Source organism: Phyllobates terribilis, unplaced genomic scaffold, assembly GCF_046119375.1.
Source record: "Phyllobates terribilis strain yellow unplaced genomic scaffold, ASM4611937v1 Scaffold_9__5_contigs__length_417890890, whole genome shotgun sequence".
Classification (NCBI taxonomy): Eukaryota; Metazoa; Chordata; class Amphibia; order Anura; family Dendrobatidae; genus Phyllobates; species Phyllobates terribilis.
In genome coordinates, this window is record NW_027362769.1 from 292,006,001 (window position 1) to 292,019,440 (window position 13,440).

Below are 13,440 nucleotides of genomic sequence, written 5' to 3' on the forward strand. Positions count from 1 at the left end.
TGGGGTACTCTGCCTCCCTCCCCCTGTGTGCTGCTGGCCTTGCTCTGTGTCTCCTCCTGCCATGTTGGGTCAGTTACTAGATCATCCAACACCTCCTCCTCTTCCACTTCCACACCACAGTCCTCCTCCTCACTTTGTGGCAATTGTGTTTTGTCATCGTCCACCTCTTGTGACAAATTGCCAGCGTCGCCTTCCTGTGGCTGCTCAAATATTTGGCCATCGCTACATGGGATCTCCTCTTCCACCACTTCACGAAAAGCAGGCGAGGGGCCCAAATATGGAAATGGACCAGTGAACAGCTCTTCAGAGTGTCCAATTGTGGGATCAATTGCTGTCTGATGACACTCGGCATGGTGGGAGGAAGGAGCATCAGGATGAGGAGGAGTATGCAGTCGAGACTCACGGCGACTAACACTTGACCATGTGGAAGACAGACCGGAGGTGGTGGTGCCCAGGTGAGTGGTAGTATTATCTGCTATCCAATTAATAACCTGTTCACACTGATCAGTTAGCAATAGTGGTGCTGTTGTGTGCTTGCCTAGTAATTCGGTCATGAACTGGGAGCGAGAATATGTGGCTGTTGGTTGTGGCACATTTTCACCTTGGCCACGGCCCCGTCCTCTGCATGCACCATCACCAGAACGTCCACTTCCACGTCCCTTGCCATGCGCCTTGCCCATTGTAAATTAAGTAAAATAGCTTACACTCGCACTATCAATGGAAAAAGGGTAATAAAAAGGAGATTAGAACCGTGGAAGAGGAAAACCACAGTTCTAGTTATCTGGCCTACACCAGACTCTTTTAAGCAGATACAGTTATATGAAAAAGTTTGGGCACCCCTATTAATCTTAAGCTTAATGTTTTATAAAAATTGGTGTTTTTGCAACAGCTAATACAGTTTGATATATGTAATAGCTGTCGGACACAGTAATGTTTCTGCCTTGAAATGAGTTTTATTGTACTAACAGAAAATGTGCAATTTGCATTCAAACAAAATTTGACAGGTGCATAAGTATGGGCACTCTTATCATTTTCTTGTTTTAAATACTCCTACCTACTTTTTACTGACTTACTAAAGCACTTTTTTTGGTTTTGTAACCTCATTGAGGTTTAAACTTTATTGCCAGGTGTATGCAATCATGAGAAAAGCTACTTAAAGTGGCCACTTGCAAGTTGTTCTCCTGTTTGAATCTCCTCTGAAGAGTGGCATCATGGGCTCCTCAAAACAACTGTCAAATGATCTGAAAACAAAGAATATTAAACATAGTTGTTCAGGGGAAGGATACAAAAAGCTGTCTCAGAGATTTAACCTGTCAGTTTCCACTGTGAGGAATATAGTAAGGAAATGGAAGTACACAGGGACAGTTCTTGTTAAGACCAGAAGTGGCAGGCCAAGAAAAACATCAGAAAGGCAGAGAAGAAGAATGGTGAGATCAGTCAAGGAAAATCCTCAGACCACCTCCAGAGAGCTGCAGCATGAACTTGCTGCAGATGGTGTCACTGTGCATCGGTCAACTATACAATGCACTTTGCACAAGGAGAAGCTGTATGGGAGAGTGATGCGAAAGAAGCCGTTTCTGCAAGCACGCAACAAACAGAGTCGGCTGAGGTATGCAAAAGCACATTTGGAGAAGCCAATTTCTTTTTGGAAGAAGGTCCTGTGGACTGATGAAACCAAGATTGAGTTGTTTGGTCATACAAAAAGGCGTTATGCATGGCGTCAAAAAAACACAGCATTCCAAGAAAAACACTTGCTACCCACAGTAAAATTTGGTGAAGGTTCCATCATGCTTTGGGGCTGTGTGGCCAATGCCGGCACCGGGTATCTTGTTAAAGTTGAGGGACGCATGGATTCCACTCAGTATCAGCAAATTCTTGACAATAATGTTCAAGAATCAGTGACAAAGTTGAAGTTACGCAGGGGATGGATCTTTCAGCAAGACAATGATCCAAAACACCGCTCCAAATCTACTCAGGCATTCATGCAGAGGAACAATTACAATGTTCAAGAATGGCCATCCCAGTCCCCAGATCTGAATATCATTGAACATCTGTGGGATCATTTTAAGAGGGCTGTCCATGCTCAGCGACCATCAAACTTAACTGAACTGGAATTGTTTTGTAAAGAGGAATGGTCAAAAATACCATCATCCAGGATCCAGGAAATCATTAAAAGCTACAGGAAGCGACTAGAGGCTGTTATTTTTGCAAAAGGAGGATCTACTAAATATTAATGTCAATTTTCTGGTGAGGTGCCCAAACTTATGCACCTGTCAAATTTTGTTTGAATGCAGATTGCACATTTTCTGTACAATAAACCTCATTTCAAGGCAGAAACATTACTGTGTCCAACAGTTATTACATATATCAAACTGAAATAGCTGTTGCAAAAACACCAATTTTTATAAAACATTAAGCTTAACATTAATAGAGGTGCCCAAACTTTTTCATATAACTGTATTTGTGTGTGAGCGGTCAACGAGACACTCAAAATGTTTTTTTTCATTGAAAAAAGGCAAAAAAGTGGATAATACAGAGATTTGAACCGTGGAACTGCAAACCCACAGTTCTAGTTATCTGGCCTACACCAGACTCTTTTAAAAAGATATATTTGTGTTTGAACAGTCAGTGAGACACTCAAAATGTTGTTTTTTTTGCAAAAAAATGGATTACACCCATATTTGAACTGTGAAAGAGGAAAACCACAGTTCTATTTCTCTGGCCTACACCAGAATCTGTTAAACAGATATATTTGTGTCTGAACAGTCAGCGAGACACTCAAACCGTTTTTTTTTATGGAAAAAAGGCAAAAAAGTGGATATTACAGAAATTTGAACTGTGGAACTGCAAAACCACAGTTCTAGTTATCTGGCCTGCACCAGACTCAGTTCAGACACAAATATATCCATTTAAAAGTCAGCGAGACACTCAAAATGTTTTTTTTATGCAAAAAAGTGGATAACATAGAGATTTGAGCCGTGGAAGAGGAAAACCACAGTTCTAGTTATCTGGCCTACACCAGAATCTTTTAAACAGATATATTTGTGTCTGAACAGTCAGCGAGACACTGAAAATGTTTTTTTTTATGCAAAAAGGTACAGACCAAAAGTTTGGACACACCTTCTTATTTAAAGATTTTTCTGTATTTTCATGACTATGAAAATTGTACATTCACACTGAAGGCATCAAAACTGTGAATTAACACATGTGGAATTATATACTTAACAAAAAAGTGTGAAACAGCTGAAAATATGTCTTATATTCTAGGTTCTTCAAAGTAGCCACCTTTTTCTTTGATGACTGCTTTGCACACTCTTGGCATTCTCTTGATGAGCTTCAAGAGGTAGTCACCGGAAATGATCTTCCAATAATCTTGAAGAAGTTCCCAGAGATGCTTAGCACTTGTTGGCCCTTTTGCCTTCGCTCTGCGGTCCAGCTCACCCCAAAACATCTCGATTGGGTTTAGGTCTGGTGACTGTGGAGGCCAGGTCATCTGGCGTAGCACCCCTTCACTGTCCCTCTTGGTCAAATAGCCCTTACACAGCCTGGAGGTGTGTTTGGGGTCCTTGTCTTGGTGAAAAATAAATGATGGTCCAGCTAAACACAAACCAGATGGAATAGCATGCCGCTGCAAGATCCTGTGGTAGCCATGCTGGTTCAGTATGCCTTCAATTTTGAATAAATCCCCAACAGTGTCACCAGCAAAGCACCCCCACACCATCACACCTCCTCCTCCATGCTTCACGGTGGGAACCAGGCATTGAGAGTCCATCCGTTCACCTTTTCTGCGTTGCACAAAGACATGGTGGTTGGAACCAAAGATCTCAAATTTGGACTCATCAGACCAAAGCACAGATTTCCACTGGTCTAATGTCCATTCCTTGTGTTCTTTAGCCCAAACAAGTGTCTTCTGCTTGTTTCATGTCCTTAGCAGTGGTTTCCTTGCAGATATTTTACCATGAAGGCCTACTACACAAAGTCTCCTTTTAACAGTTGTTGAAGAGATGTGTCTGCTGCTAGAACTCTGTGTGGCATTGACCTGGTCTCTAATCTGAGCTGCTGTTAACCTGCGATTTTTGAGGCTGGTGACTCGGATAAACTTATCCTCAGAAGCAGAGGTGACTCTTGGTCTTCCTTTCCTGGGGCGGTCCTCATGTGAGCCAGTTTCTTTGTAGCGCTTGATGATTTTTGCAACTGCACTTGGGGACACTTTCAAAGTTTTCCCAATTTTTCGGACTGACTGACATTCATTTCTTAAAGTAATGATGGGCACTCGTTTTTCTTTACTTTGCTGCATTTTTCTTGCCATAATTCTAACAGTCTATTCAGTAGGACAATCAGCTGTGTATCCTCCAGACATCTGCACAACAACAACTGATGGTCCCAGCCCCATTTATAAGGCAATAAATCCCACTTATTAAACCTGACAGGGCACACCTGTGAAGTGAAAACCATTTCCGTTGACTACCTCTTGAAGCTCATCAAGAGAATACCAAGAGTGTGCAAAGCCATCATCAAAGCAAAAGGTGGCTACTTTGAATTACCTAGAATATAAAACATATTTTAAGTTGTTTCACACTTTTTGGTTTAGTGTATAATTCCACATGTGTTAATTCATAGTTTTGATGCCTTCAGTGTGAAGGTACAATTTTCATAGTCATGAAAATACAGAAAAATCTTTAAATGAGAAGGCGTGTCCAAACTTTTTGTCTGTACTGTATATTACACCTAGATTTGAACCGTGAAGGAGGAAAATCACAGTTCTAGTTATCTGGCCTACACCAGAATCTTTTAAACAGATATATTTGTGTCTCAACAGTCATCGAGACACTCAAAATGTTTTTTTTTATTGAAAAAAGGCAAAACAGTGGATAATACAGAGATTTGAACTGTGGAACAGCAAAACCACAGTTCTAGTTATCTGACCTACACCAGAATCTTTTAAACAGATATATTTGTGTCTAAACAGTCAGCGAGACACTCAAAATGTTTTTTTTTTTTATGCAAAAAGGTGGATTACACTCAGATTTAAACTGTGGAAGAGGCAAACCACAGTTCTATTTATCTGGCCTACACCAGAATCTTTCAATCAGATATTTTGAGTGTCTTGCTGACTGTTCAGACTCAAATATGTTTTTTTTATTGAAAAAAGGCAAAAAAGTGGATAATACAGAGATTTGAACCGTGGAAGAGGAATACCACAGTTCTAGTTATCTGGCCTACACCAGACTTTTTTAAACAGATATATTTGTGTCTGAACAGTCAGAGAGACACTCAAAATGTTTTTTTTTATTGAAAAAGGCAAAATAGTGTATAATACAGAGAATTGAATCATGGAAATGCAAAACCACAACACTAGTTATCAGGCCTACACCACAATTTAACAGATATATTTGTGACTGAACAGTCAGCGAGACACTCAAAATGTTTTTTTTTATGCAAAAAGGTGGATTACACCTAGATTTGAACCGTGCAAGAGGAAACCCACATTTCTAGTTATCTGGCCTACACCAGACTCTTTTAAACAGACATATTTGTGTCTGAACAGTCTGCGAGACACTCAAAATGTTTTTTTTTATTCAAAAAGTTCGATTACACCCAGATTTCAACCGTGGAAGAGAAAACCCACAGTTCTAGTAATCTGGCCTACCCCTTACTCTGTTAAACAGATATATTTGTGTCTGAACAGTCAGTGAGACACTCAAAATATTTTTTTTAAATGGAAAAAGGTGGATTATACCCAGATATGAACAGTGGAAGAGGAAAACCACAGTTCTAGTTATCTGGCCTACCCCAGATCTTTTAAACAGATATATTTCTGTCTGAACAGTGAGCGAGACACTCAAATTGTTTTTTTTTATTGAAAAAAGGCAAAAAAGTGGATAATACAGAGATTTGAACTGTGTAAGAGGAAAACCACAGTTCTACTTATCTGGCCTACACCAGAATCTTTTAAAGAGGTATATTTGTGTCTGAACAGTCAGTGAGACACTCAATTTTTTTTTTTTTATGCAAAAAGATGAATTACGCCCATATTTGAACTTTGGAAAAGGAAAACCACAGTTCTAGTTATCTGGCCTACCCCAGAATCTTTCAATCAGATATATTTGTGTCTGAACAGTTAGCGAGACACTCAAAATGTTTTTTTTTATTGAAAAAAGGCCAAAAAGTGGATAATACAGAGATTTGAACCGTGGAAGAGGAAAACCACAGTTCTAGTTATCTGGCCTACACCAGAATCTTTTAAACAGATATATTTGTGTCTGAACAGTCAGCGAGACACTCAAAATGTTTTTTTTATGCAAAAGGTGGATTACATAAATTTTTTTTTTTATTGGAAAAAGGCAAAAAAGTGGATAATACAGAGATTTTAACAGTGGAAGGGGAAAACCACAGTTCTAGTTATCTGACCTACACCAGTATCTTTCAATCAGATATATTTGTGTCTGAACAGTCAGCAAGACAATCAAAATGTTTTTTTTTTATGCAAAAAGGTGGATTACACTCAGATTTGAACCGTGGAACTGCAAAACCACAGTTCTAGTTATCTAGCCTACACCAGTATCTTTCAATCAGATATATTTGTGTCTGAACAGTCAGCAAGACAATCAAAATGTTTTTTTTTATGGAATAAAGGCAAAAAAGTGGATAATACAGGGATTTTAACCATGCTACTGCAAAACCACAGTTCTAGTTATCTGGCCTACACCAGATTTTTTTAAACAGATATATTTGTGTCTGAAAAGTCAGCGAGACACTCAAAATGTTATTTTTATGCAAAAAGGTTGATTACACCTAGATTTGAACCGTGAAAGAGGAAAACCACAGTGCTAGTTATCTGACCTACGCAAGTCTTTTTTAAACAGATATATTTGTGTCTCAACAGTCAGTGAAACACTCAAAATGTTTTTTTTTTTATTGAAAAAGGCTTAAAAGTGGATAATAAAGAGATTTAAACCCTGGAACTGCAAAACCGCAGTTCTAGTTATCTGGTCTACACCAGACTCTTTTAAATAGATATATTTGTGTCTGAACAGTCAGCGAGACACTCAAAATTTTTTTTTTTTTATGCAAAAAGGTGGATTACACTCAGATATGAACTGTGGAAATGCAAAATCATAGTTCTAGAAATCTTGCCTACACTAGAATCTTTTAAAGGGATATATTTGGGTCTGAACAGTCAGCAAAACACTCAAAATGTTTTTTTATATTGAAAAAAGACAAAAAAGTGGATAATGCAAATATTTGAACCGTGGAAGAGTAAAACCACAGTTCTAGTTATCTGGCCTACACCAGAATCTTTCAATCAGATATATCTGTGTCTGAACAGTCAGTGGGACACTCAAAATGTTTTTTTTATTGAAAAAAGGCAAAAAAGTGGATAATACAGAGATTTGAACCGTGGAAGAGGAAAACCACAGTTCTAGTTATCTGGCCTACACCAGAATCTTTTAAACAGATATATTTGTGTCTGAACAGTCAGCGAGACACTCAAAATGTTTTTTTTAAGCAAAAAGGTGGGTTACACCTAGATTTGAAATGTGAAAGAGGAAAATCACAGTTATAGTTATCTGACCTACACCAGAATATTTTAAACAGATATATTTGTGTCTGTACAGTCAGCGAGACACTCAAAATGTTTTTTTTATGCAAAATGGTGGATTACATTGAGATTTGAGCCGTGGAAGAGGAAAACCACAGTTCTAGTTATCTGACCTACACCAGAATCTTTTAAACAGATATATCTGTGTCTGAACAGTCAGCGAGAAACTCAAAATGTTTTTTTTTCTTGAAAAATGCAAAAAAGTGGATAATACAGAGATTTGTACCGTGGAAGAGGAAAACCACAGTTTTATTTATCTGGTCCACACCAGACTTTTTTAAACAGATATATTTGTATCTGATTAGTCAGTGAGACACGTAAAATGTTTTTTTTTTTATGCAAAAAGGTGGATTACACCTAGATTTGAACCGTGAAAGAGGAAAACCACATTTCTAGTTATCTGGCCTACACCAGACTCTTTTAAACAGATATATTAGTGTCTGAACAGTCAGCGAGACACTCAAAATGTCTTTTTTTTATTGAAAAGGCAAAAAAGTGGATAATACAGAGATTTGAACCAGTTCTAGTTATCTGGCCTACACCAGACACTTTTAAACAAATATATTCGTGCCTCAACTGTCAGCGAGACACTCAAAATGTTTCCTTTTATACAAAAAGGTGGATTACACCTAGATTTGTACCGTGAAAGAGAATAACCACAGTTCTAGTTATCTGGCCTACACCAGAATCTTTTAAACAGATATATTTGTGTCTGAATAGTCAGCGAGACACTCAAAATGTTTTTTTTTATGCAAAATGGTGTATTACATAGAGATTTGAGCCGTGGAAGAGGAAAACCACAGTTCTAGTTATCTGGCCTACACCAGAATCTTTTAAACAGATATATTAGTGTCTGAACAGTCAGCGAGAAACTCAAAATGTTTTTTTTTTCTTGAAAAAAGGCAAAAAAGTGGATAATACCGAGATTTGAACCATGGAAGAGGAAAACCACAGTTCTCGTTATCTGACCTACACCAGAATATTTTAAACAGATATATTTGTGTCTGAACAGTCAGCGAGAAACTAAAAATAATATTTTTTACTGAAAAAAGGCAAAAATTTGGATAATACAGAGATTTGATCTGTGGAACTGCAAAACCACAGTTCTAGTTATCTGGCCTACACCAGACTCCTTTAAACAGATATATTTGTGTCTGAACAGTCAACGAGACACTCAAAATGTTTTTTTCTTGCAAAAGGGTGGATTACACAGAGATTTGAGCCGTGGAAGAAGAAAACCACAGTTCTAGTTATCTGGCCTACACCAGAACATTTTAAACCGATATATTTGTGTCTGAACAGTCAGCGAGAAACTAAAAATGTTTTTTTTTTCTTGAAAAAAGGCAAAAAAGTGGATAATACAGAGATTTTAACCGTGGAAGAGGAAAACCACAGTTCTAGATATCTGACCTACACCAGAATATTTTAAACAGATATATTTGTGTCTCAACAGTCAGCGAGAAACTAAAAATGTTTTTTTTTATGGAAAAAAGGCAAAAAAGTGGATAATACAGAAATATGAACTGTGGAACTGCAAAACCACAGTTCTAGTTATCTGGCCTACACCAGAGTCCTTTAAACAGAAATATTTGTGTCTGAACAGTCAGCAAGACACTCAAAATGGTTTTTTTTATGCAAAAAGGTGGATTACACCTAGATTTGAACCGTGAAAGAGGAAAACCACAGTTCTAGTTGTCTGGCCTACCCCACACTCTTCTAAACAGATTTATTTGTGTCTCAACAGTCAGCGAGACACTCAATGTTTTTATTAATTGAAAAAAGGCAAAATAGTGGATAATACAGAGATTTGAACTGTGGAAGAGGAAAACCACAGTTCTAGTTATCTGGCCTACACCAGAATCTTTTAAACAGATATATTTGTGTCTGAATAGTCAGCGAGACACACAAAATGATTTTTTTTATTCAAAAAGATTAATTACACCCATATTTGAACCATGGAAGAGGAAAACCACAGCTCTAGTTATCTGGCCTATACCAGAATCTTTTAAACACATATATTTGTGTCTGAACAGTCAGCGAGACACTCAAAATGTTTTTTTTATGAAAAAAGACAAAAAAGTGGATAATACAGAGTTCTGAACCGTGGAAGAGGAAAACCACAGTTCTAGTTATCAGGCCTACACCAGAATCTTTTAAACAGATGTATTTGTGTCTGAATAGTCAGCGAGAAACTCAAAATGTTTTTTTTTTCTTGAAAAAAGGCAAAAAAGTGGATAATACCGAGATTTGAACCATGGAAGAGGAAAACCACAGTTCTCGTTATCTGACCTACACCAGAATATTTTAAAGAGATATATTTGTGTCTGAACAGTCAGCGAGATACTCAAAATGATTTTTTTATGCAAAAAGGTGGATTACATCTACACTTGAACCGTGAAAGAGGAAAACCACAGTTCTAGTTATATGGCCTACACCAGAATCTTTTAAACAGATCTATTTGTGTCTGAACAGTCAGTGAGACTCTCAAAATGTTTTTTTTAAGGAAAAAAGGCAAAAAGAGGATAATACAAAGATTTAACCTGGGAAGAGGAAAACCACAGTTCTAGTTTTCTGGCCTACACCAGACTCTTTTAAACAGATATGTTTGTGTCTGAACAGTCAGCGAGACACAAAATGTTGTTTTTTATTGAAAAAAGGCAAAAAAAGGGATAGTACAGAGATTTGAACCATGGAAGAGGAAAGCCACAGTTTAGTTATCTGGCCTAAACCAGAATCTTTTAAACAGATATATTTGTGTCTGAACAGTCAGCAAGACACTCAAAATGTTTTTTTTTATGCAAAAAGTTTGATTACACTTAGATTTGAATCGTGGTACTGCAAAACCATAGTTCTAGTTATCTGGCCTACACCAGAATCTTTTAAACAGTTATATTTGTGTCTGAACAGTCAGTGAGACACTCAAAATGTTTTTTTTATGCAAAAAGTAGGATTACATCTAGATTTGAACCGTGAAAGAGGAAAACCGCAGTTCTAGTTATCTGGCCTACACCAGAATATTTTAAACAGATATGTTTGTGTCTGAACAGTCAGTGAGACACACAAAATGGTTTTTTTTTATGCAAAAAGATGAATTACACTCAAATTTGAACCGTGGAAGGGGAAAACCATAGTTCTATTTCTCTGGCCTACACCCGAATCTTTTAAACAGATATATTTGTGTCTGAACAGTCAGCGAGATGCTCAAAACGTTTTTTTTATTTTTAAAAGGCAAAAAAGTGGATAATACAGAGATTTGAACTGTGGAACTGCAAAACCACAGTTCTAGTTATCGGGCCTATACCAGAATCTTTTAAACAGATATATTTGTGTCTGAACAGTCGGCAAGACAATGAAAATGTTTTTTTTTATGCAAAAAGTTGGATTACACTCAGATTTGAATCATAGTACTGCAAAACCATAGTTCTAGTTATCTGGCCTACACCAGAATCTTTTAAACAGATATTTTTGTGTCTGAACAGTCAGTGAGACACTCAAAATTTTTTTTTCATGCAAAAAGGTGGATTACACCCAGATTTGAACCGTGGAAGAGGAAAACCACAGTTATGGTTATCTGGCCTACAACAGAATCTTTTAAACAGATATTTTGGTGTCTGAACAGTCAGCAAGACACTCAAAATGTTTTTTTTTATTAAAAAAGGCAAAAAAAATTGATATAGAAATTTGAACCGGAGAAGAGGAAAACCACAGTTCTAGTTATCTGGCCTACACCAGAGTCTTTTAAACAGATATATTTGTGTCTGAATAGTCAGCAGGACACTCAAAATGTTTTTTTTTATGGAACAAAGGCAAAAAAGTGGATAATACAGAGATTTGAACTGTGGAACTGCTAAACCACAGTTATAGTTATCTGGCCTACACCAGAATCTTTTAAACAGATATATTTGTGTCTGAACAGTCAGTGAGACTCTCAAAATGTTTTTTTTTATTGAAAAAAGGCAAAAAAGTGGATAATACAGAGATTTGAACCGTGGAAGAAGAAAACCATAGTTCTAGTTATCTGGCCTACACCAGAATCTTTTAAACTGATTTATTTGTGTCTGAACAGTCAGCGAGACACTCAAAATGTTTTTTTTATGCAAAAAGATGAATTACACCCAGATTTGAATCGTGGAAGAGGAAAACCACAGTTCTAGTTTTCTGGCCTACACCAGAATCTTTTAAACAGATATATTTGTGTCTGAACAGTCAGTGAGACTCTCAAAATGTTTTTTTTTTATGCAAAAAGATGAATTACACCCAAATTTGAACCGTGGAAGAGGAAAACCACAGTTCTATTTCTCTGGCCTACACCAGAATCTTTTAAACAGATATATTTGTGTCTGAACAATCAGCGAAATGCTCAAAATATTTTTTTTATTGAAAAAAGGCAAAAAAAGGATAATACAGAGATTTGAACCATGGAAGAGGAAAACCACAGTTTGGTTATCTGGCCTACACCAGACTCTTTTAAACAGATATATTTGTGTCTGAACAGTCAGCGAGACACTCAAAATGTTTTTTTTTATGCAAAAAATTTGATTACACTTAGATTTGAATCGTGGTACTGCAAAACGATAGTTCTAGATATCTGGCATACACCAGAATATTTTAAACAGATATATTTGTGTCTGAACAGTCAGCGAGAAACTAAAAATGTTTGTTTTTATGGAAAAAAGGCAAAAAAGTGGATAATACAAAGATTTGAACTGTGGAACTGCAAAACCACAGTTCTAGTTATCTGGCATACAACAGAATATTTTAAACAGATATATTTGTATCTGAACAGTCAGCGATACACTCTAAATGTTTTTTTTATTGAAAAAAGGCAAAAAAGTGGATAATACAGAGATTTGAACCGTGGAAGAGGAAAACCACAGTTCTAGTTATCTGGTCTACACCAGCATCTTTTAAACAGATATGTTTTTGTCTGAACAGTCAGCGAGACACTGAAAATGTTTTTTTTTTTTATGAAAAAAGGCAAAAAAAAGGATAATACAGAGATTTGAACCATGGAAGAGGAAAACCACAGTTCTAGTTATCTGGCCTACACCAGAATCTTTTAAACAGATATGTTTGTGTCTGAACAGTCAGTGAGACACACAAAATGGTTTTTTTTATGCAAAAAGATGAATTACACCTAGATTTGAACCGTGGAAGAGGAAAACCACAGTTCTAGTTATCTGGCCTACACCAGAATCTTTTAAACAGATATATTTGTGTCTGAACAGTCAGCGAGACACTCAAAATGTTTTTTTTATGGAAAAAAGGCAAAAAAGTGGATAATATAGAGATTTAAACTGTGGAACTGCAAAACCACAGTTCTAGTTATCTGGCCTACACCAGACTCTTTTAAACAAATATATTTGTGTCTGAACAGTATTCGAGACACTCAAAATGTTATTCTTTTACGCAAAAAGTTGGATTACACTCAGATTTGAATCAGGGTACTGCAAAACCATAGTTCTAGTTATCTGGCCTACACCAGAATCTTTTAAACAGATAAATCTGTGTCTGAACAGTCAGCAAGACACTCAAAATGTTTTTTTTTATTTTAAAAAGGCAAAAAAGTGGATAATACAGAGATTTGAGCAGTGAAAGAGGAAAACCACAGTTCTAGTTATCTGGCCTACACCAGAACCAGACTCTTTTAAACAGATATATTTGTGTCTGAACAGTCAGCGAGACACTCAAAATGTTTTTTTAACCCTCCGTCACATACAATAGGCCTGACAGGCACATCTCTTTTATTTGGCGGGAGTTTTGAAATGTTTGTATTTCAGAGTTATTAGTTTTATGTTAAGTAAATGGTTTTTTTTTGCACCTGATTATGTGTAGTC